This window comes from Oncorhynchus tshawytscha, linkage group LG33 (assembly GCF_018296145.1).
Source record: "Oncorhynchus tshawytscha isolate Ot180627B linkage group LG33, Otsh_v2.0, whole genome shotgun sequence".
NCBI classification, from domain to species: Eukaryota; Metazoa; Chordata; class Actinopteri; order Salmoniformes; family Salmonidae; genus Oncorhynchus; species Oncorhynchus tshawytscha.
This window is the reverse complement of record NC_056461.1, coordinates 942,739-969,692: the sequence shown is the minus strand read 5'-3', so window position 1 is coordinate 969,692 and position 26,954 is coordinate 942,739. Positions and strand designations below refer to the sequence as shown.

At 42.6% G+C, this 26,954-nt stretch overlaps 1 pseudogene; it reads left to right on the top strand.

Annotated features, from left to right (window-relative positions):
* The first annotated feature begins 2,873 nt into the window (after positions 1-2,873).
* Positions 2,874-26,954, top strand: part of LOC112247252 — a 48,287-nt pseudogene continuing 24,206 nt past the window's right edge.

Genomic DNA, 26,954 nt, shown 5'->3' with positions numbered 1-26,954 from the left:
GTCTTCCTCCTACACTGAGTAGTTTGTGCTCCTCCAGGAACGGTTTCAGTTCTCTGATTTTACAGTCAATGTTTACGCTTTTTCCTGCCTTCAGTAGTTTGAACTCCTGTCCAAAATTCTGTTGTTGTGTTACCTTAATCCAGTACTCTTCTGCATCGAACAGTTCGTCAGCAGTCAGTTCACCTTGCATCTTTATGGTTGTACGAGCATTGGCTATGAATCTCTTTATCCAGGCGGTGACTCTGAACACTCTTTTCAGTTTGCTGTACCTTTCAAGCTCCAACACAGGTTCAGTAATGTCTGTGCTGTTTGCTGCGAGTTGTACAGTAATCTGGCAACTGGACTTGAGTTCTATATTCACCTCTTCCGGAACCTTGTTATCATCAGTCTCTTCGGACTGATTGGGTGATGTCAGAATTCAGGTTCCATTCCACCATAGCTCGCTCTGTGTCAAGTTTCGAACAGTTTGTCCTCTTGTAGGGAGGTCAGCTGTATTAGTTTTCCCTTCAATATGTGACCATGACTCTGGATTGGTCAAGGACTGGATCTCCGTCACTCTGTTCGCAACAAACTGTTTCCATTTCTGAGCTGAGCTGCAAATCCAATGCAGCACGATCATCGAGTCTGTCCACATTTTGATCTGTTTTTCTTCCATTTTCAGTGTGGTCATCAAGTTGTTTGCTAGTCTCGCTCCAATCACAGCTCCCATGAGCTCCAGGCGTGGCAGCGTCATTTTCTTAAGTGGGGCTACCCTGGACTTGGATGCGACTAGACTTGTTGTTTCCCTGTCTTGTGACTCACCTTGCAAGTAAGCTACTGCACTGTAAGCCCTTTCACTTGCATCACAGAACACGTGTAGTTTCAGGGTGTTTCATGGCTGTTCTGTACCACCTTGGTATGGTAAGCTGGTGTAACTGGGGTAGTTCTGAACACCACTGTTGCCATTAAGCTACTGTAAATAACTGTAAAGAAATGTCTTTAGATACAGCTCAATGAATTAACTCAAACATTAACTCTGTAACACATTAAAGTTACAACAGCATACCACCCCTACCTTGTCACAACACAACTGATTGGCTCAATAATATTACCATGAATGGCATCTATTGCAAGATAAATCAATGTTAGAGTTTAAATAGCTAATGTTTAGTTTTATTTAATGGGTTACGAAGGCTTCTAAATCATTGCTTCCTACTTCAATACAGATACTAAAACGAGTAGGCAGTAATTAATAATTAATCAATAATTAATTATAATTACATTAAAAAATGTAACGGCATTCCTCCTCCTCTTCTGAGGAGGATTTAACGTTTATTTTAAGATAGTGTTCAGTTTCTATGAAAATGCAAAACAGTGAACATGAACGAAAACCGAAACAGTACCGTGTGGCAACAAACACCCACAACTCAAAAGTGAAACCCAGGCTACCTAAGTATGATTTTCATTCAGAGACAACTAACGACACCTGCCTGATTGAGAACCATACTAGGCTGAACTCAAAACCCCAACATAGAAAAACACACATAGACTGCCCACCCCAACTCACACCCTGACCATACTAAATAAAGACAAAACAAAGGAAACAAAGGTCAGAACGTGACAAAAAAACAAAGTCTGTCAGATTTCCAGTGATTTCAATTAATTAACTACCCTGTGATTTTCGAGAAAAGGACTTGGAAATATTGCATTTTCCAATTGTTTTACCTGAACATAAACCAAATGTAAAGGCCTTATTAGCTACTCTGTTGTTTATGTTTTTTTTGTCATGGAGGGCACGTTGCTTCAAAACATTTACATAAAATACATGCTGCTATCCTGGAATGGCATTCTTCTGAGTACTGCTGAAAATTGCTGTTTGCATGACATATGGAAAATGTAATGCCATATATTGTGTTTGCTTTAGGCCTATTTTTTTATTTTTGGGGTGACCCCATAGAATTATGAGTTAGAGTTCTTCATGTATTTTATAGGATCTCTATGGGTGACACTTTGCTATCTCAATCATTTGTAGATGTTGAAGTCTATCCAACTCACAGATTAGAGATACAGTTTCTTTTGTAATCCGTTACTCCCCATCCCTGGTTATTGTATCTTGAGTAACCATTAGGCAACTGTCACTGGAGTAGAGAGGAGTAGGCAGAAGACAGCCGCATGTTTAGAACTACATAATTTATTTATGCACCATAGATCAAAGCAGGACTAAACCCAAACGCTGTTGTGCTCAAAATATATATTCATAAACAAAAAGGCACAGGGCAAACCCAAGGTGCAAAATATAAATTAATCAGGAAATAGGAGAGATTCCTCTCAGGAAAACAAGTAACATTCACAAAAGACAAATGGCAGGAGTATATATACAGTGATAGAGTGGGGATTGGAACCAGGTGTGTGTAATGATGACGAGACAAGTCCGGTTGATGAGTGAAGGGAGTTTGCCAGCAGTTGGTTCGGGAGCAGCTGGAAAGCCGGTGATGCTCAACGCCTGAGCTGGACAGGAGGGGGAGCCGAAGCGAAGGCTGGTGTGACAGCAATTCACCTGTGTTTGTCTGTCAGGAAATTGTACACCTATTATACACTCTATTCTCCAATAGTCAGTATCCTGACCCATGTTGCTTATTATCACACTATAGTTCTACAGAGGCTATAATCAGGTTGTTCAATATGTAACTTTTACCTCTGGGTAAATGTAAAAAATGTATCCAGAAATATTTCCCATAAATTAAAAATTAAAAAGGGGCTCACCAATGAGCAAAACCATGTATTCTCAGCTTAAAACGAAAGATTGTGAATGTGAACACCTCTCCTCTAACCTTCCATCGCTGTCTCTCTCTCTTCGTAGGTTCGACGTGGATAATGGCTCGTCGTCAGGGCGCATCCCGCTGGACCCCATGGTCAGCCCGGGGTCAGGGCTCATCCTGCAGGCCAACTTTGTCCACAGCCAGCGGAGAGAGTCCTTCCTCTACCGGTCCGACTCGGACTACGACCTTTCACCCAGGTCCATGTCCAGAAAATCTTCCATCAACAGTGACATGTGAGAGCAAATCCTACACATCTCTTGTACTTAATCTCTTCTGTGTCTCACTCTGCTTACCTCTGTTGGTTGTGACTTTATTTCTGTAATAATACAAATTATAGATGTAGAATCTTCATTTGATCACCCTGTTGCAGGAGAACATTCCTGAAATGTGTAATTCCCACTATGAAATGTCAGACTTGATTTTGCCTTACCAGAAATGTATCAACCCGTACAGAAATGTCCATTAATTATAATCCATAATAATTCACAATCCCCGTTGCTGTAGGATTATTATTCTGCTGTAGCAAACTGGCTGAAATGAAGATCCTACATCTGTACAACTGAGTTTAGTTGGGTAATTTATTATGTCTAGCTAACCAGCTAAATGGTTGACCATTAACATGCCTAAGCTGTACCATTGTTCCAAAGATGTTAAAACAAGCACGTGTTCCCACCAGAAGAGGCATTTAGTTATGTTATGGGAAGTCAAATAGTGGTCTTTCACAGTGATTGAAATTATATGACTGAGGTGCCCCCCAAACATGACTCAAATGTTAAGTTCCATTTTGTCTCCCAGAGAGTTTGTTGAGGTCAGGTCGGGCCAAACGTGAAGTTAGGATAGGGCCCCTAGGAAAAGATCCAGTACTAAACTGCCCTGCAGTAATCTGGGCTAGTGACTGTCATCTCAAGTAGTAAATCTTATGCTAGTCTTTTTCCCCCTGCTACAAATGTTTGACTCCTTTCCCAGGGACATATCATGAGTCTGTTCGCACTAGTCATCAAGGTATTTAAACAGACATTACAGACCAGGGCACCAGGCCCTCTCTCTTTTACACAGCATGACGCCACACTTCATCAGTTATTGCGATAAACCGCCCTGTGCACGCCTGCTGGAGTCATCATATACTTTTAACTCAGTCACTCAGCCGGGCCTACTTCAGTAAGAGGACTTCTGATGGAGCCCCTAGAGCAGGAGTTATAAACTTAATTCAAAACCTTTTGTTCTGATTTAGAATTAGAGACCAGATTGATAAAATGTTGCCAATGAATCAATCAATGAATCAATTAGCTCAGTTGGTAGGTAATTAGTAGAGACAGGTGTGGTGCCTGGTTGGAACTCAACCCTCCAGTACCTAAGGCACTCAGGACCAGGGTTGCCTACCCCTGTCATTCTATCGCTCCGGATACAATGGAATCCTCCATTCCATCTCTTCCTCCTGCTCGTCATCCTCTCGCTCTCTATCCATCTGCCCTATCTTTAATGCCCTATAGTTACATACCAGATCACTGTCCTCAATGTTTTCCTATCTCTGTTTTGAGATCCTCACAACAGGAGGATCAAACAGGGACTGAAGTCACCCTGGCTTGTGTCTAGATATACTGTATGTTTCCTATATGTTTGTCTTAACCTCCCATAAATCAAATCAAACTCTATTTGCCACATGCGCCGAATACTGAAAGTGTAGACTTTACCGTGAAATGCTTACTTACAAGCCCTTAACCAACAGTGCAGTTCAAGAAAAATAAAATATTTACCAAGTAGACTAAAATAAAAAGTAATAATAAAAAGGAACCGCACAGTCCTGCTTTCAATGTTGCCTTCTGTTTTGCAGTTCATTCCACATGAGGATGCAAATTGGCTATTTATGTAACTGCATTCCCTTTGAACAAGGTAACAGAGTACAAGCTAGGCTCCATCTACATGACTCCTGTGTTGCACCGATGTCTAACTGGTGTTTAACTGACCTTATTTAAGACCATCTGAATGGAAAGTAATTCATCTGCCAGTGGACAAAACTGGAGAAAAGTGGGTGAAATGATGCCAGTGTGTGGTTGTAATGATGCATGACAGAGACCCTGAATGACAACTACACTACAAAACCGACTTGCTCAGTGTCCTTCTATTTGTGTCTGGTGATAAGGGTAACTGGTGGCACTCTGAAAACCGTAACGACTATGGCTCAGTGTCCTCCATTTTGTGTCTTATCTATAGGAATAACCACCTGTAGAGGTCAGGCCTGACCTCACGATGGTCTGAGCCCATCATTAGTGGAAAGTAAATGACAGCCCTGCTGATGAAGTCCAGTCGGTTACACTTAGGTTCACACCTCCTTCATAATGGCCAATGCACTGCCATGGTTATGAAACAAACAGTACCATGTTCACCTGACTACTGACAGTCATGAAACAAACTGTTGTTTAAGCAAGCTAGTTACCTAGTAGGCATGTGCTATAGTGCTCGCCAGCTTGTACAGTAGTCCTAAAAAATGGAAATTAACCTCTGGTTTGTTCAGCCATTCCTATTGGGTAAATGAATGAGGAAAGAACGGGGTTTGGTTAGCAGGACCTTTATGAATTATGGAGCCTTTATGTGTTTTATGTTTGTTTTGATTACATACATTATCAAAACATTCACAAACGTGATGCAAGCTGATGAAGATTATCTCATAGAACATACAGCGCCTTCGGAAAGTACTCAGATCCCTTGACTTTTTCCACATTTTGTTACATTACAGCCTTATTCTAAAATTGATTAAATCATTTTTTCCCCTCATCAATATACACACTGTCATGTCTTTACTATCATTAAACTGAAGACATAGTTTTTATCAAAGATTCTTTGTAATTAGTATTACACGATTAGACTGATTAATCATGTAACCGTAATTACTAGGAAGTCGGGGCACCAAGGACAAATATTCAGATTACAAAGTTATCATTTCCTAAAATAACTTATCAAATATTTTATCTGATCAATTAGTCTTCGAATTAATGAATTATTTACTTTACTTCACGTTAGTCTCATTCCAAACGTCGTAAATTGTTGGTTATCTGCACGAACCCAGTCTTCACTATGAGTCATCCATAAATCAATTGTCTTAAATCATTTATTTATTACTAACTAAGTAATTCACAGAAATGCATAAACAAACAGTAAATATGGTTACATGAAATGATAGGAGAATGTGCCCTAGTGGGCTAAACCGGAATAGTGGCTTGTTAGACAAAAGGGGAAGTGGGGGTCAACTAAGAAGTCACTACAGACTGATAATTATAACAATTGAAATGCTAATCCTTTACATATGAACGCTCACACATTCGGGAACAATTGCAATCAATATATATATATATTTACGCTCAGTGTGTCGTGTTGATCGCTGGTGAAAAGTTTGTTTCTTTTGTAGAATTGTCGGTCTCTCTCCCTCTCTCTCTATGGTGTGGTTAGAGGGGATAGTTCAGAGTGACATTCATTCGTTTCGTTATAGAATGGATGTTTCGGCGGTTGTCGTTCTTCGCGTTCAATGATACCGAATTCCTAGTAATTAATATCAAGGACTTGTTCTTATTCTGTCGGTATCGATAGTCTAAGAGTTTAACCATGTGGTATGGTTAAAAGATTCAGCAATGGTCTACAACTTTTGTCTCCTCCTAATGGAGAAAAGCATGGTCTGGTGATAATTTCTCAAAGTTGGGTTTTATTCGGAATGGCAGAAAAGGGCTGTCCCAGGATGCCTGACCCTAACTGGGCTCAGGGGCGGTCCTCTGATTTAGTTCAAATCCAATTCCCTTTTTGAGTTTTTCTTCATTAAACAGTCCAAAATCATATTACACACTTTTACAAACAGTATCATACTCACTCATTCATCTTATACAACAATTAGATGTAAACCTCATATCTGAGGCTATTATATAAACAGCGTTATGGTAATGTGACCACACCGTCTCCCATGAGCTTCCCCAAGTTGTGACAAACAGACCAGTTCGTAGCTGGATTCATCACCGACGTTTTATACTTTCTCCGGAACATGAAATTTGTTCGTACCTCAAGTTCTGTGAGGTGGAAGGAATTGCTTTGTTCTCTATGAAAATGTACTCTCTCTATACTGTGTATCCATGAGGAGATCCTCAGGAATTTACGACGTCTCTCTGACCACAGCAGCTTAGTTGAAGGAGGCAAGGGGGAGGCAGGGAGAGGGGGATGGGACTTGCTATACCCAAGAGGCCAACGTCATGACAACACAATAACCCATAATGACAGACAATTTATTTTTGCAAATATATTTCAAAAATATATTAAATATCACATTTACATATATATTCAGACCCTTTACTTTGATGAAGCACCTTTGGCAGCGATTACAGCCTCGAGTCTTCTTGGGTATGATGCTACAAATTTCTCCCATTCTTCTCTGTAAATGCTCTCAAGCTCTGTCAGGTTAGATAAGAAGTGTTGCTGCACAGCTATTTTCAGGTTTTTCCAGAGATGTTTGATCTGGTTCAAGTCTGGGCTCTGGCTGGGCCACTCAAGGATATTCAGAGACTTGTCCCGAAGCCACTCCTGCTTTGTCTTGGCTGTGTGCTTAGGGTCGTTGTCCTGTTGGAAGGTGAACCTTCGCCTCAGTCTGTGGTCCTGAGGGCTCTGAAGCAGGTTTTCATCAAGGATCTCTCTGTACTTTGCTCCTTTCATCTTTGCCTCGATCCTGACTATTCTCCCAGTCCCTGCTACTGAAAAACACCCCCACAGTATGATGCTTGGTTACATGGTTACATGGTTACATCGACCCAATCCTGTCTCAGAGCTCTACGGATTATTCCTTCGATATCATGGCCTGGTTTTTGCTCTGACATGCACTGTCAACTGTGGGACCTTATATAGACAGATGTGTGCCTTTCCAAATCATGTCCAATGAATTGAATTTACCACAGGTGGACTACAATCAAGTTGTAGAAACATCAAGGATGACCATTGGAAACAGGATGCACCTGATCTCAATTTTGAGTCTCATAGCAAAGGGTCGGAATACTTATGTAAATAAGATATTTCTTTTTTTCCACTTCTCTTTTTAAAGCTGTTTTTGCTTTGTTATTTTGGGGTATTGTGTGTAGTTTACTGAGAGTCTAAACCCCCCAAATCCTCCAGTGGTGCACCTTTCCATGGCATGAAGGGATGGATCAAAGTCTAGTTTACGGGTTTAGACTTGAGATCAGTACTGTAATCTGGGTCTCATATTTGCTCAGAAGACTGCATGGCGTGTATAGAATTAGTTTTAGAAACTTCCTTCTACTCCAACTCCATCCTGATTATTTTATATTATATGATTTATATTACCTCCTTTACAAATATTAATTTGAACAGAATTGGAGTCATTGCAATATTAGGCGTTTGGTTGCTGTGGTCCAGTGAGCGTTAGTGAGCGTTCCTTTACTAAATAGTAGCGAAGCTAGCGATAATGCCCTGGACCAAAGCTAGGCGTTTTGATGCTGTGGTCCAGTGAGCGTTAGTGAGCGTTCCTTTACTAAATAGTAGCGAAGCTAGCGATAATGCCCTGGACCAAAGCTAGGCGTTTTGATGCTGTGGTCCAGTGAGCGTTAGTGAGCGTTCCTTTACTAAATAGTAGCGAAGCTAGCGATAATGCCCTGGACCAAAGCTAGGTTTTTTTGTACACTGGTCATCTATTCAATCAGAATTCTCACATGAAAATGCAAGATACCTACAGATGTTAAACACAATTTTGCTTCGACAAACATCCACAGAATTGGAATGTGTTGCCATCAGTCTGTCAGCAGATGGGGCTACATATTGTCAGCAGATGGGGCTACATATTGTCAGCAGATGGGGCTACATATTGTCAGCAGATGGGGTTACATATTGTCAGCAGATGGGGTACATATTGTCAGCAGATGGGGTAACATATTGTCAGCAGATGGGACTACATATTGTCAGCAGATGGGCCTACATATTGTCAGCAGATGGGGCTACATATTGTCAGCAGATGGGGTAACATTAATCTAAAGCCATTACATTATCAGAACCAAAGCTACATTAAAACATATACAATATTGTGGTATGCACAAATTCATTTGAGAAGGTGACTGTGGCTTTTTGACAAAATGAACAACAGTGTACAATGTTTGTTTTATTTGACTCAGAGGAGGCTCGTTTGCTCCGTCGTGGTAAGTCAAAACCCTGTGTGCAACATGTAAAGGCCCATGGGAGCTCTGTAATCCTGCCCGATATCAGGTGATGCCATAATGACATGTAACTGATATGTCTCCAGCAGCCTGAAGGAGTTGAGGATGGACGACCTTAATTAAGCCATGTTGCACTTTAAACCTAGCCTGGGTGCCAGTGTATTGTTGCTTCAGAGCCATTGTTGGAAATCATGCAACCTTGTCGATTGCTCAAACAGTCTGGCTACGACATCCAGGCTACGTTGAACTTATTTTGCAATACGTACAGACAATTCCTGTTTAAAAGGAGAATGAACATATGGCTATGCTCAATGAACACTTTGATAGTGATATCTCATATCCTTTGGGATGGATCTTCTGAGGCAGGGTTCGTCAAACCTGGTCCTTGGGCTCTCCAGGGCATGCTGTTTTTTGTTTTAACCTAACACTGTTGAATCAGGTGTATTAGTGCTGAGCTAGAACAAAAGCCTGCATACCCTGTCTGGATCTCTGTGACCAGGACTGAACAACACTGAATCTATCTGATCTGCTCCTAACCCTCTCTCTTCCCTTACCCAACCCTGCATCTACATGCACTAATGCCCACATAAAAGCACTCCTTCCTGGGGTGGCTATCGAGAAGCTGCCACCCGATTCCGCCAGTGTGTGTGGTTCCTCTGAGTACACACATCCATGCTTGAGACAGTTTCTGTGTGTTAGTAAGGAAATGCATGCATGCTGTGTTATGGGAATCCACCCATTCATTGCAGCCTAACATGCTAAACTGAACAAGCGCTTGGCCAACCATTCATTTGTCACTTAAAGATTGATACAAGTTACACTTGTTTTGACGCGTGCGCTCCAAGGCGCGCTACGCGGTAATAACTACAAACAATAACTGATGGCCGCTCTCCCGATCACAATGATAGTTCAGATGAAAAGGTAACAGATTCGGTAGATTTAGGTGGATTCATGGACGCACAGAACTTCTGGATTAGACGGGGTTAAGGAAGAGAAAGAGGCGAGATCGGGCGATTGGTCATTTCCTCCCTTTAATGATTTGAGATCTGGTGGACATTTCCACCTGACCTAATTAAAGCGCCCCTGGACGAGCTGAGCAAGTGCCCATGAATTAAAGGATTCTTCCACCAACTCCATGGGCCTTTTCTGCAATACCTCTGTTTATTGGGTCAGATTGAATTGGACAAAGAATGGCTGTCACACCCTGATCTGTTTCACATGTCTTGTGCTTGTCTCCACCCCCCACCAGGTGTCTCCCATTTTCCCCCATTATCCTCTGTGTACTTAAACCTGTGTTTTCTGTTGGTCGGTTGCCAGTTTGTCTTGTCAGGTCTTACCAACATGTTTTCCCATTTTCCAGTAGCTTCAGTTTCTGTTTTCTAGTCCTCCCGGTTCTGACCATTTGGCCTGCCCTGACCCTATGCCTGCCTTTCATTCTGTCCCTGTTTGACTCTGCCTCGGATTACTGACCTCTGCCTGCCCTTCACCTGCCGTTTGTCTGCCCCCTGTTTTGTAATGAACATCTGTCTGCATCTGGGGCTTTTCCCGAGTCTTGTCAGTACGAAATGGCCATGACTGACCAAGAAGACTTGGACCAGCTCCGCAACGCCGTCTGCTCCCAAGGAGCCACCATTGGAAGACACAAGGAGTTACTTCAAAATCTTATGGAAGGATTCCAGGCCTTGGCGGAATGTCAGGACCACGCTTTCAATACATTGCTGGGGCAATTCCACAAATGATTTATTAGGCAGCCAGCCACAAACCTCCCAGCCTCTCAGTAACCCCACTGTCAGCAGCGCGTCTCCCCAGCCCACCCCGGCTCCCCGAGAACCCAGTTTACCTCCTCCGTAGACATTCAGGAACCTGTTAGGCGTTTCTCTCCCAGTGCTCCTTCATCTTTGAGCTGCAGCCCTCTTCTTTACCTCAGACAGCTCGAAGATAGCATACCTGATAACGCTGATGTCCGGGAGGGCTCCTGCCTGGGCTACAGTGGTGTGGGAGCAACAATCCACCATGTGCTTCAGTCTGTAGGAGTTCATGGCGGATGTAAAAAAGGTGTTTGATTCTCTGTTGACCGGAAGAGAGGCTGCTCGGAAGCTACTCCTACTTCACCAAGATGGTCGATTTCCGCACGTTGGCTCCCGAGACTGCCTGGAACCCAGAATCTCTGTTCGACATGTTACTAGATGGATTATCAGAGGAGCTTAAAGATGAGCTCTCCGCCGGGAGCTGCCCATGGATCTCGACTCTCTAATCACCTTGACAATACGGATCGTTGGGTGGCTACAGGAACGTAGGAGGGAGAGGAGATCTGATCCCAGTCACACTGATAGGAATTATGACATGGGAAATCGAGAACTACTCGCAGTGAAGGAGTGGAGGCACTGGTTAGAGGGGGCGGAACATCCATTCCTAGTGTGGACTGATCATATAAACCTGGAATATCTCTGCATCACCAAGCGCCTCAACTCTAAGCCAGCTCGATAGGCCCTGCTATTCACTTGGTTTAATGGTCCTGCTGCCTCTCTCCCCACACATCTGATACTTCCCCATTCACTGGTGGATCTGGATGACTTTTAATTTACATGATTTGATGCTGTTTGCTTTGACAGTGTATATTTTCCCCCTGCCTTGCTTTACCTTGATACACAGACAAACCCTATATTCCAATACAGAACGTCTACATTGAACATTTCCCGAAAATCTAATCATAAATATATCAAAACATAATTGTATATTGATTTCTTTAATTCTATCTCTGTATATGGTTAATCTGTGTTGACAAATGAATATGATACCTTAACATGAATGAGATTTTTCTCATTGCTACTTTTCCAATTAGAAAGGAGAGCTGTGATTGTATGTTTTCACATAGTAAATGAATCATCTTCCTCCTTCTCTTCTTCCTCTCTTACAGCCATGGGAATGACTTGAAAGTCACGCCATTTGCACAGGTCAGTGTCTTATCATTACAGTATGCTTTACATTCATGATGTTTATTAGTTATTAGACCTTTCCCACTTGGCACACACTGGTTAAATCAACATTGTTTCCACATCATTTCAATGAAATTGCATTGAACCAACTTGGAATAGACGTGGCATTGAAGTCTGTGCCCAGTGGGTTGTTACATTTTTGGGGACTGATATACTTCACTTGCATCATCAGTACCTCTTTCTATATATATCAGTACCAGTAAAAAATGTGTACATTCAAGGGGTTGTATTTATTTTTCCACATTGTAGAATAATAGTGATTACATCAAAACTAAGAAATAACACATGGAGTCATGTAGTAACCAAAGAAAGTGTTAAACAAATGAAAATATATTTTAGATTCTTCTAAGTAGCCACCCTTTCCCTTGATGACAGCTTTGCACAATCTTGGCATTTTCTCAACCAGCTTCACCTGGAATGCTTTTCCAACAGTCTTGAAGGAGTTCCCACATATAATGGGTACTTGTTGGCTGCTTTTCCTTCACTCTGCAGTCCAACTCATCCCAAACCATCTCAATTGGGTTGAGGTCAGGTGATTGTGGAGGCCAGGTCATCTGATTCAGCACTCATCACTCTCCTTCTTGGTCAAATAGCCCTTACACAGCCTGGAGGTGTGTTGGGTCATTGTCCTGTTGAAAAACAAATAATAGTCCCACTAAGCGCAAACTAGATGGGATGGCGCATCGCTGCAGAATGCTGTGATAGCCATGCTGGTTAAGTGTGCCTTGAATTCTAAATAAATCAGACTGCTTCACGGTGGGAACCACACATGCGGAGATCATCTGTTCACCTACTCTGCATCTCCCAAAGACAAAGCGGTCGTAATCTAACATTTTGACTCATCAGACCAAAAGACAGTTTTCCACTAGCCTAATGTCCATTGCTCGTGTTTCTTGGCCCAAGCAAGTCTCTTTTTCTTATTGGTGTCCTTTAGTATCAATCAATCAAATTGATTTATAAAGCCCTTTTTACATCAGCCGATGTCACAAAGTGCAATACAGAAACCCAGCCTAAAACCCCAAACAGCAAGCAATGCAGATGTAGAAGCAAGGTGGCTAGGAAAAACTCCCTAGAAAGGCAGGAACCTAGGAAGAATCCTAGAGAAGAACCAGGCTCTGAGGGGTGGCCAGTCCTCTTCTGGCTGTGAAGATTATAACAGAACATGGCCAAGATGTTGAAATGTTCATAGATGACCAGCAGGGTCAGATGGTTGTAGAGGGTGCAACAGGTCAGCACCTCAGAGTAAATGTCAGTTGGCTTTTCATAGCCGATCATTCAGTTCGAGACAGCAGCTGCGGTAGAGGGAGAGAGTACAAAACAGCAGGTCCAGAACAAGATTTAACATCCAGTGAACAGGTCAGGGTTCCATGGCCGCAGGCAGAACTGTTTAAACTGGAGCAGCAGCACAACCAGTGGTTTCTTTGCAGCAATTCGACCATGAAGGCCACGTACATGCAGTCTCCTCTGAACAGTTGATGTTGAGATGTTTCTATTATTGGAACTGTGAAGCATTGATTTGGGCTGTAATTTCTGAGGCTGGTAACTCTAATTAACTTATCCTCTACAGCAGAGGTAACTCTGGGTCTTCCTTTCCTGTGGCGGTCCTCCTGAGAGCCAGTTTCATTATAGCATTTGCTGGTTTTTGCGACTGCACTTTCAAGGTTCTTGACATTTTCCGTATTGACTGACCTTCATGTCTTAAAGTAATGATAGACTGTCATTTCACTTTGCTTATTTGAGTTGTTCTTGCTATAATATGGACTTAGGGTAATCTTTTGTATACCACCCCTACCTTGTCACAACACAACTGATTGTCTCAAACGCATTAAGAAGGAATGAAATTCCACAAATAAACATTTAACAAGGCACACCTGTTAATTGAAATGCATTCCAGGTGACTACCTCATGAAGCTGGTTGAGAGAATGCCAAGAGTGTGCAAAGCTGTCATCAAGGCAGCTACTTTGAAGAATCTCAAATATAAAATGTAGTTGGATTTGCATAACACTTTTTTGGTTACTACATGATTCCATGTGTTATTTCATAGTGATGTCTTCACTATTATTCTACAATGTAGAAAATAGTAAAATAAAGAAAAAACCTTGAATGAGTAGGTGTGCCCAAACTTTTAACTGGTACTATATACACTGCTCAAAAAAATAAAGGGAACAATTAAACAACACAATGTATCTCCAAGTCTATCACACTTCTGTGAAATCAAACTGTCCACTTAGGAAGCAACACTGATTGACAATAAATTTCACATGCTGTTATGCAAATGGCATAGACAACAGGTGGAAATTATAGTCATTTAGCAAGTCACCCCCAATAAAGGAGTGGTTCTGCAGGTGGGGACCACAGACCACTTCTCAGTTCCTATGCTTCCTGGCTGATGTTTTGGTCACTTTTGAATGCTGGCGGTGCTTTCACTCTAGTGGTAGCATGAGACTGAGTCTATAACCCACACCAGTGGCTCAGGTAGTGCAGCTCATCCAGGATGGCACATCAATGCGAGATGTGGCAAGAAGGTTTGCTGTGTCTGTCAGCGTAGTGTCCAGAGCATGGAGGTCCTACCAGGAGACAGGCCAGTACATCAGAAGATGTGGAGGAGGCCGTAGGAGGGCAACAACCCAGCAGCAGGACCGCTACCTCCGCCTTTGTGCAAGGAGGAGCAGGAGGAGCACTGCCAGAGCCCTGCAAAATGACCTCCAGCAGGCCACAAATGTGCATGTGTCTGCTCAAACGGTCAGAAACAGACTCCATGAGGGTGGTATGAGGGCCCGACGTCCACAGGTGGGGGTTGTGCTTACAGCCCAACACCGTGCAGAACGTTTGGCATTTGCCAGAGAACACCAAGATTGGCAAATTCGCCACTGGCACCCTATGCTCTTCACAGATGAAAGCAGGTTCACACTGAGCACATGTGACAGACGTGACAGAGTCTGGAGACGCCGTGGAGAACGTTCTGCTGCCTGCAACATCCTCCAGCATGACCGGTTTGGCGGTGGGTCAGTCATGGTGTGAGGTGGCACTTCTATGGGGGGGCCGCACAGCCCTCCATGTGCTCGCCAGAGGTAGCCTGACTGCCATTAGGTACCGAGATGAGATCCTCAGACCCCTTGTGAGACCATATGCTGGTGTGGTTGGCCCTGGGTTCCTCCTAATGCAACACAATGCTAGACCTCATGTGGCTGGAGTGTGTCAGCAGTTCCTGCAAGAGGAAGGCATTGATGCTATGGACTAGCCCGCCCGTTCCCCAGACCTGAATCCAATTGAGCACATCTGGGACATCATGTCTCGTTCCATCCACCAACTCCACGTTGCACCACAGACTGTCCAGGAGTTGGCGGATGCTTTAGTCCAGGTCTGGGAGGAGATCCCTCAGGAGACCATCCGCCACCTCATCAGGAGCATGCCCAGGCATTGTAGGGAGGTCATTCAGGCACGTGGAGGCCACACACACTACTGAGCCTCATTTTGACTGTAGTGTGGTTTTCCACTTTAATTTTGAGTGTGACTCCAAATCCAGACCTCCATGGGTTGATAAATTTGATTTCCATTGATAATTTTTGTGTGATTTTGTTGTCAGCACTTTCAACTATGTAAAGAAAAAAGTATTTAATAAGAATATTTCATTCATTCAGATCTAGGATGTGTTATTTTAGTGTTCCCTTTATTTTTTTGAGCAGTGTATTACTATGAGGTAAACGACAAAATGTTTGGGGTAAACTAAGACATTGTGTATAAACTAAGAAATAAATTTGTTTACATGTATTGCTGTTGACAATACTGTATCTCACATAGTGTCTGATGTTCCAAACTGCATCCTGCCCTGTGTAGATACTGGCAGGTTTGAGAACATTACAGAATAACCTTGCTGCACTAAACAACTTGCAGCAAGATAGAGCTTCAAACAAGTGAGTAGAACTATAGCCTGTGCATTATGGCCCCACTCCGACCTGAGTTAAGTATGCTTAAATTGAATGGTATTCCTTTTTATGCATTTTGCTCTCCATTTGTATTCTGACCTTGAACTTAAGCACAACAATAGCATGCTATTCACCTGCTGTTCGTTCTGGGTGGAGAGCTAAGAAATGAAGGTGTGGCTGTCTACAGATATGCCATATTCTGACCTTGACGTAACCTCTCTAGAGTACATGAGATGGTAGCTTCCCACCTCTTCAACAGCCAGTGAAACTGCAGGGCGCCAAATTCAAAACAACAGAAATCCCATACTAAAAATTACTCAAACATACATGTATTTTACACCATTTTAAAGATACACTTGTTGTAAATCCAGCCACAGTGTCCGATTTCAAAAAGGCTTTACGACAAAAGCAAACCAAACAATTATGTTAGGTGAGTGCCTATTCACAGAAAAACAGCCATTTTTCCAGCCAAAGAGATGAGTCACAAAAAGCAGAAATATTGATCAAATGAATCACTAACTTTTGATCTTCATCAGATGACACTCATAGGACTTCATGTTACACAATACATGTATGTTTTGTTCTGTAAAGTTCATATTTATATCCAAAAATCTTAGTTTACATTGACGCGTTACGTTCAATAGTTCCAAAACATCCTTTGATTTTGCAGAGAGCCTCATCAATTTACAGAAATACTCATAATAAACATTGCTAAAAGATACAAGTGTTATGCATGGAATTTTAGATCCACTGCAACCGCTGTGTCAGATTTCAAAAAAGCTTTAGGGAAAAAGCAAACCATGCAATAATCTGAGTCGGCGCTCAGAGCCCAATCAAGACACAAATATATCCGCCATATTATGCAGTCAACAAAAGTCATAAATAGCATTATATATCTTCACTTACCTTTGCTGATCTTCGTTGGAATGCACTCCCAGGACTCCCACTTCCACAATAAATGTTTGTTTTGTTCGGGGATGTCCATCATTTATGTCCAAATAGTTACTTTTGTTAGCGCGTTTGGTAAACAAATCCAAAGTCACGAAGCACGTTCACTAAAAACAGACGAAATGTCAAAAAGTTCCGTAACAGTCAGTAGAAACATGTCAAATGATGCATTGAATCAATCTTTAGGATGTTTTTAACATAAATCTTCAATAATATTCCAACCGGAGAATTCAATTGTCTTCAGAAGTGCGATGGAACAGAGCTCCATCTCATGTGAACGCGCATGGCCAGAGCATGGTCAGCTCATGGCAGACCTTACTCATTCCCTTCTCCTTCGGCCCCACTTCACAGTAGAAGCATCAGACAAGGTTCTAAAGACTGTTGACATCTAGTGGAAGCCTTAGGAAGTGCAACATTACCAATATCCCACTATATCTTCAATAGGAGCTGAGTTGAAAATCGACCAACCTCAGGATTTTGCCTGCCATATGAGTTCTGTTATACTCACAGACATCATTCAAACAGTTTTAGAAACAGAGTGTTTTCTATCCAAATCTACTAATAATATGCATATTCTAGCTTTCATGGCTTTATAGCAGGCCGTTTACTCTGGGCAAGCTTTTCATCCGGATGTGAAAATACTGCCCCCTACCCCAAAGAAGAGCGAACCTGCCGGGTTCCAAGTGGAAAAAGCATATACTTAATTTTTTTCCAATAGAAATAACATCATTCTCCATGCACTGTAATTTACAACTTGATAAGAGCTATTTATAAGAGCTAGGTAAATTAGCAATCCGTTTGGATAAAGGAATTGTATATTTAAATGACACTTGTTTTAGATCTATTTTACCTTATGGAGGCGTGAAACCAGTCATTGCCAAAAGGGTAATTAATATGGAGTTGGTTTCCCCTTTGCTGTTATAACAACCTCCACTCTTCTGGGAAGACTTTCCACTAGATGTTGGAACATTGCTGCAGGGACTTAGTGAGGTCAGGCACTGATGTTGGGCAATCGGGACTGGTTCGCAGTCAGTGTTCCAATTGAGGTCAGGGCTCTGTGCAGGCCAGTCAAGTTCTTCCACACCGATCTCGTTCAAACCATTTCTGTATGGACCTCGCTTTGTGCAAATAATGGTTTTAGCATTGTCATGCTAGAACAGGAAAGGGCCTTTCCCAAACTGTTGCCACAGTTAGAAGCACAGAATCATGTAGAATGTAATTGTATGCTGTAGCGTTAAGATTTCCCTTCACTGGAACTAAGGGGCCTAGCCCGAACCATGAAAAACCGCCCCAGACCATTATTCCTCCTCCACCAAAATTTACAGTTGGTACTATGCATTAAGGCAGGTTGCGTTCTCCTCGCATCCGCCAAACCCAGATTCGGCCGCCGGACTGCCAGATGGTGAAGCGTGATTCCTCACTCCAGAGAACTCCTTTCCACTGCTCCAGAGCCCATTGGCTGCGAGATTTACACCATTCCAGCTGATGCTTGGCATTGCGCATGGTGATCTTAGGCTTGTGTGCGGCTGCTCTGCCATGGAAACCCATTTCATGATGCTCCTGATGAACAGTTATTGTGCTGACATTGCTTCAAGAGGCAGTTTGGAACTCTGTAGTGAGTGCTGCAACCGAGGACAGACGATTTTTACGCGCCACATGCTTCAGCACGCAGCGATCCCATTCTGTGAGATTGTGGGGCCTACCACTTTGCGACTGAGTCGTTGTCACTCCTAGATGTTTCCACTTCACAATAACAGCACTTACAGTTGACCGGGGCAGCTCTAGCAGGGCAGAAATTTGACGAACTAACTTGTTGGAAAGGTGGCATCCTATGATGCCACCTTGAAAGTCACTGAGAAAGTCACTGAAAGTCACTGATCTCTTTAGTAAGGCCCTTCAACTGCTAATGTTTGTCTAAGGAGATTGCATGGCAGTGTGCTCGATTTTATACAACAGTCAGCAATGGGTTTGGCTGAATTAGCCGAATCCACAAATTTGAAGGGGTGTCCACATACTCTTGTATATAGTGTATCAACTTCCCCACAGTAAAGTTTATGAAATGCTGCGTCATTTTGCAGAATTTAAATTCTACAAGCTTTTAACTTGCAGGGTTGTGCACTCTTGAATGTCTTAATTATAGGCTGCCCCGATTTTCTCTGTTTCCGATTTCTAGCATATTAAATATTGGCCACTACCCATATCGCATGTCAGTAGTCCTAATAACAATAGCCAATTTACTGTTAGTTCAGTTGGTAAAGCCTATGTCACAGCCATTTGGTTGTTGCTGAGGATCATTTGTAACATTTGATAATATGAAAAATAAGCCATGTAGGCTGATTAAATCTTTAGGATTCAAACACACTTTCCTAACCCTGAAATTTGCCTAAATTAATCAAGATCAGAGTATTTTTAAATCAACCACTTGGTGCTGAAACAGAGACGAATATGCATATATTTACATGGCTTTCTTCCACTGATCCCTATTTTCAGAACCCGTTCTGTTGACAAAATTCTAATTGAAGGTACACCGTATTTAAAAGGATGGTTTAAGATAAATGTACTGAAAACCCTATTGAATGAAAAAGTCCACAAGAAAATCTGTTGGCCATCAATTGGGAGGGTTTTTAGAGGTTGGATTACATTTATTCAGTGTGCGCAAGGAAACCATGCCTGCAAAGTCTGTCATGCACCTACATAAGGTAAATCTGAATAGCAACTACTGAGAAGTGCGTATGAAAGGCGCGGTAGGAAAGGCATAACTTCCCGAGTTGGAATTGGGCCTGTGGTGACTAACATAGCCTATAGGCCAATATGCACAAAGGTGTCTGCAAATTCTCTGAAGAGCCAAAAATAAATCCCTGTAACGGTTTTCTTCCATTGAAGGAGAGGAGGACCAAAATGCAGCGTGGTTAGAGTTCAACATGTTTAATAAAGACCATACACGAGAACACTACACAATACAAAACAACAAATGTGAAAACCGAAACAGTCCTGTCTGGTGCAATGACACAAAGACAGAAGACAACCACCCACAAAACCCAACATAAAACAGGCTACCTAAATATATCTTCACCCTAGCCCGGCAGATGTGGGGAGCTGGGATGTAGCGCACCGGGCTAAGCACGCGTACTGGGGACTCCGTGCGTTCCACCGCATAACACGGTGCCTGACCAGTACAACGCCCGCCACGGTTAGCACGGCTAGGAGCACTGTAGCGCTGAGCTGGCACAGGATGTGCAGGGCTAGGGAGGTGCACAGGAGGCCTGGTGCGTGAGGCTGGCACAGTCTTAACCAGACGGCTAGCACGCACCTCAGGACGAGTGCCGTGCATACTGCGCCAAACCGACAGCTCTCTCTCGTCACTCTCCTCCAATTTCATCAACACCTCCTCGAATGTCTCATAATCTCCCCTCCGTTCACTCTCCACCAATTTGTCCAATAACTCTTCCACATTCTCAGACGCACACCTCAACTTCACCGACTGCTCTGATTCCATCCTTGGAAATTTTGGGGGCTGCCTCCCGGGCTTCCAGCTGGCTCCTCATAATGCAGCCTCTCTGCTTTCGCTGCCTCCAGCTCTGCTTTTGAGCGGCGATATTCCCCTGGCTCTGCCCTGGGACCTTTTCCGTCCAACTCGTCCTACCATGTCCATTCCTCCTTCTTGCGCTGCTCCTGCTGCCGCTGCCTGTTACCACGCTGCTTGTTCCTGTTGTGGTGGGTGGTTCTGTAACGGTTTTCTTCCGTTGAAGGAGAGGAGGACCAAAATGCAGCGTGGTTAGAGTTCAACATGTTTAATAAAGACCATACATGAGAACACTACACAATACAAAACAACAAATGTGAAAACCAAAACAGTCCTATCTGGTGCAATTACACAAAGACAGAAGACAATCACCCACAAAACCCAACACAAAACAGGCTACCTAAATATGGTTCCCAATCCGAGACAATGACTAACACCTGCCTCTGATTGAGAACCATATCAGGCCAAACATAGAAATAGACAAACTAGACATACAACAAAGAATGCCCACTCAGCTCACGTCCTGACCAACACTAAAACAAAGAAAACACAATCGTTGTATTTCATTGTATTTATTGTTATTGAGCAAAATAGTTAACCTCTAGCGTCGAGCAATCCCGTATCCGGTAGCGTAATCATAGCCTCAAGCTCATTACCATAACGCAACGTTTCCTATACATGAAAATCGCAAATTAAATGAAATAAATATATTGAAACACAAGCTTAGCCTTTTGTTAACAACACTGTCAGATTTTCAAAATATGCTTTAACCAAACCTACACAACCATTTGTGTAAGAGTATTGATAGCCTAGCATAGCATTAAGCCTAGCATTCAGCAGGCAACATTTTCACAAGAACAAGAAAAGCATTCAAATAAAATCATTTACCTTTGAAGAACTTCGGATGTTTTCAATGACGAGACTCTCAGTTATATAGCAAATGTTCATTTTTTCCAAAAATATTATTTGTGTAAGAGAAATAGCTCCGTTTTGTTCATCACGTTTGGTTAAGAAAAAAAAACGAAAATGCAGTCACTTACAACGCCAAACTTTTTTCCAAATTAGCTCCATAATATCGACAGAAACATGGCAAACGTTGTTTAGAATCAATCCTCAAGGTGTTTTTCACAATTCTATTTGATGAAAAATCATTCCTGGCAGTCGGTTTGTCATCAGAGGCAAACGGAAAAAATACTGCAGCTGGAGATTACGCAATAATTGCGACGGAGGACACCAAGCGACCACCTGGTAAATGTAGTCTCTTATGGTCAATCTTCCAATGATATGCCTACAAGTACGTCACAATGCTGCAGACACCTTGGGGAAAACGTGGAAAACGTAAGCTGACTCCTAGCTCCTCCACAGCCATATAAGGAGTCATTGCCATGAGGCGGTTTCAAAAAATGCGGCACTTCCTGATTGTATTTTTATCTGGGTTTTTTCTGTAACATCAGTTCTGTGGCACTCACAGACAATATCTTTGCAGTTTCGGAAACGTCAGAGTGTTTTCTTTCCAAAGCTGTTATATGCATAGTCGAGCATCTTTTCGTGACAAAATATCTTGTTTAAAACGGGAACGTTTTTCATCCAAAAATTAAAAGAGCGCCCCCTATATTGAAGAAGTTAAAACATTTGACATATATTCTTTATTTCTGTTGGGAGAAGGAAAGGCATTCCTGATCAAACACTTATTTCTCTGTGGTTTCCTTCACCAGGTGGTCCCCTATGTGTAACCAACAACCACCCATCATCAAGTCCTCTTACTCAGGTAAGACCAATACACACACACATACACATACACACACACACACACTTTTGAAGTATATTATCTATTGAGCCGTGCTAGAGGACAAAGCTTCAGTTGGCCTCAATCCAGGCTCGTGTTCATTAGGGCATGCAACAGAAAACAGAAATAAGCATTTCTTATTGGACCAGTTCAGTTAGTCTCTCCTGGTTTAAGTCTGTTTTCTTCTGGTTTGTGCCTAATGAACACGACCCACTCTTGCTGTTGTGTCTTACATCAGGTTGCATGTCTGGCTCTGTTCAAATTTCTGTTCCCTAATCCCTTTCTCCATTCCTTGAATTGATTACAGATCTGGATCTGAGAGGGTTAGATTAGTTAGTCTTTCACTTATCCATTCATGCATGAGTGAGTGATTACACCATGGAAGAAAAGAGAAAAGGAGGGATGTTTAAAGTGTATTGAGACTGTGGTGAATCTTGCAGTGCATTGGAGTTACATGGTGAGGGATGGTGGTGCAACACTAGCACCAGATATGTACAGCAGAGGAAGACAAAGGGCATGTTTTTCACATTGGTGCCCTGTGGTGGTTTGTTGTTGTGCTTTCCAAAGCAGGCCATTAGATATTTATAGATTAATGATCTTTTAAGTTAATAGTGAATATTCAAAAGATAGCATGGTCTTTAAGATTGGTTTCGTGTCTTAATTCAGCTGGTAGTTTTTCACTCCTGCACGACTGTAATATAGATTTTAGCTTGAACACCACTTGCTATGTTATACTAGGCCTATCATGAACAACTAAAGTGTGTGTACATGCGTGTGTGTGTTTTGCACATATGTGTGTGTTTGGTCGGGAAGGAGCTGGAAAGGGAGCCATTGGGAAAAATAATACCTCCATTAGATCCCATTAACTAGAGCAATCAAGACCCAGCCTGATCCTTGGCACCTGACTGATTGATCCGACTTGATTATGAGGAGGAGGTGTTCTATATTGAGAACCCGGCTAAAAATAGCCAGGGTGCAGTCCCTGTCACGAATCCCGCTGAAGATGGTGCCTCTTTCTGTTCTGACGGCGGTCGTTGTCGCCGGCCTACTAGCTGCCATCGATTCCCTTTCCTTTTGTTTCTGTTAGTTTGTTCTAATTGGTTACACCTGTTTTAAGTTTAGTTTTGTTTGTAGGCTATTTAAGGGCACTAGGCCCGCTGGCTATTGTGCGGGCTTGTTCTCTGTTTTTGGTGTTGGTTTAATTTGTGGTCTCTATTCCTCCGGACAGTTTTAGTCCTGTTTGTTTGGACGGGTTGTTTCATGCGCCCTTGTGTTTTGCATGTCCATTTTTCCGCAGTCATTGGAATAAAGATCCACGTACGGAACTAACCTGCTCTCTGTGCTTGACTCCTCCACCCACCATTCATAGAAGCCGTAAAACAGTCCCCTTTTTTTCTTTCCAAGAATAGTGGAAATATGTGGCCATGTTGCGTCGTATCAGCAATGTTGGGAATAATGAATTCATATGTTGCAATACTGGTGTATGACCACAATACTTACTGTATGTTTAAAGGTAGACAGTGAAATGAAGTTGACATGAGCTGGGTTGGGTTGGGTTCACCTCAAGCTGTTAGAGCGTGGTAATTACTGAACCATAACAGCGGAGAAGTTTAGCCTTGCGCTTCAACACTCTTAGTTGTTGCGAAAATTGACCCATTATGCGGTTTACTTTGTGCACCTACGTCATATCGCTGAGCCTACATTCAATTCGATTCATAAAGAGAAATCTTATTCTAAGTCGCATCTCTTCATGAATTCATCAGTTGATCACATGTCGCCTCATTCCATGACCCATATCCTGTTGTCTTCCATCAAACTCGGATGAAGAAAACCTTTTTTATGGTATTTTCAATCGAAAAACCAGTGGAATTGTTCAATTTATGAGGCGCACATGCTTGTCTGCGGACCACTGCTGGTTTTGAGGGGGTACTGCAGGTGTTCCGTACTTAATATTTTCAGATTATTTAATTTTGATGTAAAAAATATTTTTTTAAATGTACAAAATTATAATAACAGTTGGAAGCATAAACGGTCCTATAAGCAATTTTACATTACTTTACCAGGTCAGTTTTACATCACTTTACAATGTCAATTTTACATTACTTTACAATGTCAATTTTACATTACTTTACAATGTCAATGATAATAATAATAATAGGCCTTTAATTTGTTACATTCACTGCTAAAATGGTCCAAATTTGACTGCCAAGATATTTTATGTGTAAAGAATTCTGAGACTCCGCAAATGGTGGTCATAAAGAGCTTTTGACAGTGATTTGGTGGTCCCCGGAATGGTAAAGGTTTGGAACCTATGGTAAGGTTTCCCAAACCTCTCCTTGAGTCAACTAATCCTTGATTAGCTAAATCACATGTGCAATAGTATAGCAATAAAACAAGAGGAATTACTGGGGGTACTTGGGCAGAGATTTTGGAAATCCAAAGTTATCGTACTAGGTAGCCAAACATTTTCAGATTTGAATCTGTGACTCCCGTCCAGTCTGGGTAGCCTGGTGTGGATCATGGAGGGATGCATGACACAGATTTTCCTGCTATCCCAGATCTGGGAATATTTTGGGCTGGATAAAGCACATCTCCGTCCGGACCGTTGAAAGATTTCCACTGGATTTCATGCGTGTGTGTTTTGTTTTCTACTCGTGGAGCAGGGGGGCTGCTTTACTGTGTTTTTGGAAGGCTGGACTCATTCTATTGTGACACTATAGAACTATTTCCCCCTTAGATTCTAGAACTGTGGATACTCAAACTGTATGTTGTGGATTCTAGAACCTCTCACTCTGGATTGTAGAACTGTGCATTGTGAATACTATAACTGCCCTCAGTGGAACTTTCGCTCCTTGGGATTCTAGAACTACTTCTACTACTGTAACTACTATCAGGAGAGGGACAGATGGGTGATTGACGCTTTAGGGGTTATCAAAGACACTTAGCTGCAACTAGAGACCATCTCAGAGACAAGTTTTTCCCCCTTTTAAATCTCTCTCTGTGGAGACGCTATCATCACCATTGCCAGATTTTGCCCCCTAAGCTCCCCTTACTATGAAGAGTCACCCATGCTTCCACACTGGCAACCTGGGCATGGTGCTCATCTACAGAGTCATCACCGATGAAACACAAGAGATGACATCGCACAGCCCTGTCAAGCCCCTCAAAACTGACCACCACCACTCACCACCGCTCCCTGTCCCTGTCCCCCTGTCCCCCGTCTCCCTCTTCCAGAGGAGGCCAACCAGAAGCTGGCCACAGAGATGCTGGAGGAGCTGGACTGGTGCCTGGACCAGCTGGAGACCCTGCAGACCAGACACTCTGTCAGCGAGATGGCCTCCACCAAGGTAAGACCACTATCTACTTAGTATTAGTAGTAATAATTAAGTAGTAGCTATCTTCACAATACTTGCTATACGCTTTGGTTTAAAGAGTGAGACCAACTGCCACATGGCAGTGGGCATGGTGTTGGCTAGTGTATTTTGAGATAGCTCTTTACAGTAGGCCCACATGTTCTAGGTGCGTATGCTTTCAGTGAAAGAGTGTGAGCAACAGGGCAAAGGCATGACGTTCTAGTGGATTTGGTTGAGCTAGCGCTTTACAGCAAGCCTACATGGTCTGTGACCTAGGTCTAAGTCTCAAAACGGGATGGAGAGAGGACACAGAGTGTGATCATAAGTGACCAGTCACATCTCTCTCTCTCTCTCTCTGAGCCCAGTAAGATACTGAAATGTACAAAGAACATCAGCACCATCATGAGACATATGACAATAACACAACTACAGCTTTAGGTTATATCTCAAGGGTCAAAAATCTCCTGCATATTTAATTATTGCACTCAAATGCACAGTACTCATGTTGTGTACCAGGCACGATATGCACTGACGATTTCACCTATGAGCAATTCTCTTTTTGTCCACAGTCACATGACATATATGAAGGTTACAGGTGGATGGATTGTTGACTGTCTTGCAGAGGATGAGGTTTGTTGGAAAGAACAGTAATACTGCAGGTTGAATTCCTTATTATAGGGGTGTTTCAGTTGAACATGCGTACAGTACTGCTGTTTCTGGTTATATCACTTCCTGCTCGCTGCTTTCCAAGCGGCTGCTTATTTGATGCCGCTGTTAGTTAACCCTTGCTCGCCCTATGGGGTGTAGGTCTCTTAAGTGTAGCTAATAAATTGTCATTTTATTCAGTCATTTACCTGTGTGTTCCCCCTGGGAGCAGCTAATAACTAGCCTAGCGAGACACACAGAGTCAGACTCGCTGCCCCACTGTTGATCAGCTAACGTAGCAGCAGCTAGACAGGCTCTTGGATAGCACTTCACTTAGATCCAAGATGTCCGTTGCAGGGAGCCAGTCTCAGGGAGATGTTTTGTACAGAAACCTAGCACTGGGCTAGTGTAGCATCCTGCTCTGCTGTCTGCCATGGCTCCGGAAGTTGTCTCCAGTCGATAACTGATGTCATTAGTATGCTCGACCATGTCGAAGAGGAATGAAAGGCAGCAGAATGTGTTTCTGCCTGAGTAGTTTTGTCACTGTGTATCGCGAGGGAACTATGTTTGGGGCAGTTTGTGCGTGCAAGTGTGTGTGCTTTGTTGCTGTTTTTGTCACAGGTTCTGGTTTGACCTCTAGCGTGCTAACAACTGTTTATTCCAGTATGTGACACATATGTAGCCCATTACTGCAACACCTTGTATTTGTTAGACTGGAAGATATCAATTGAATATAGCAATAATCTACGGCCCAGTATTTTTATGGCAGTGTGTGTATATGTGTGTG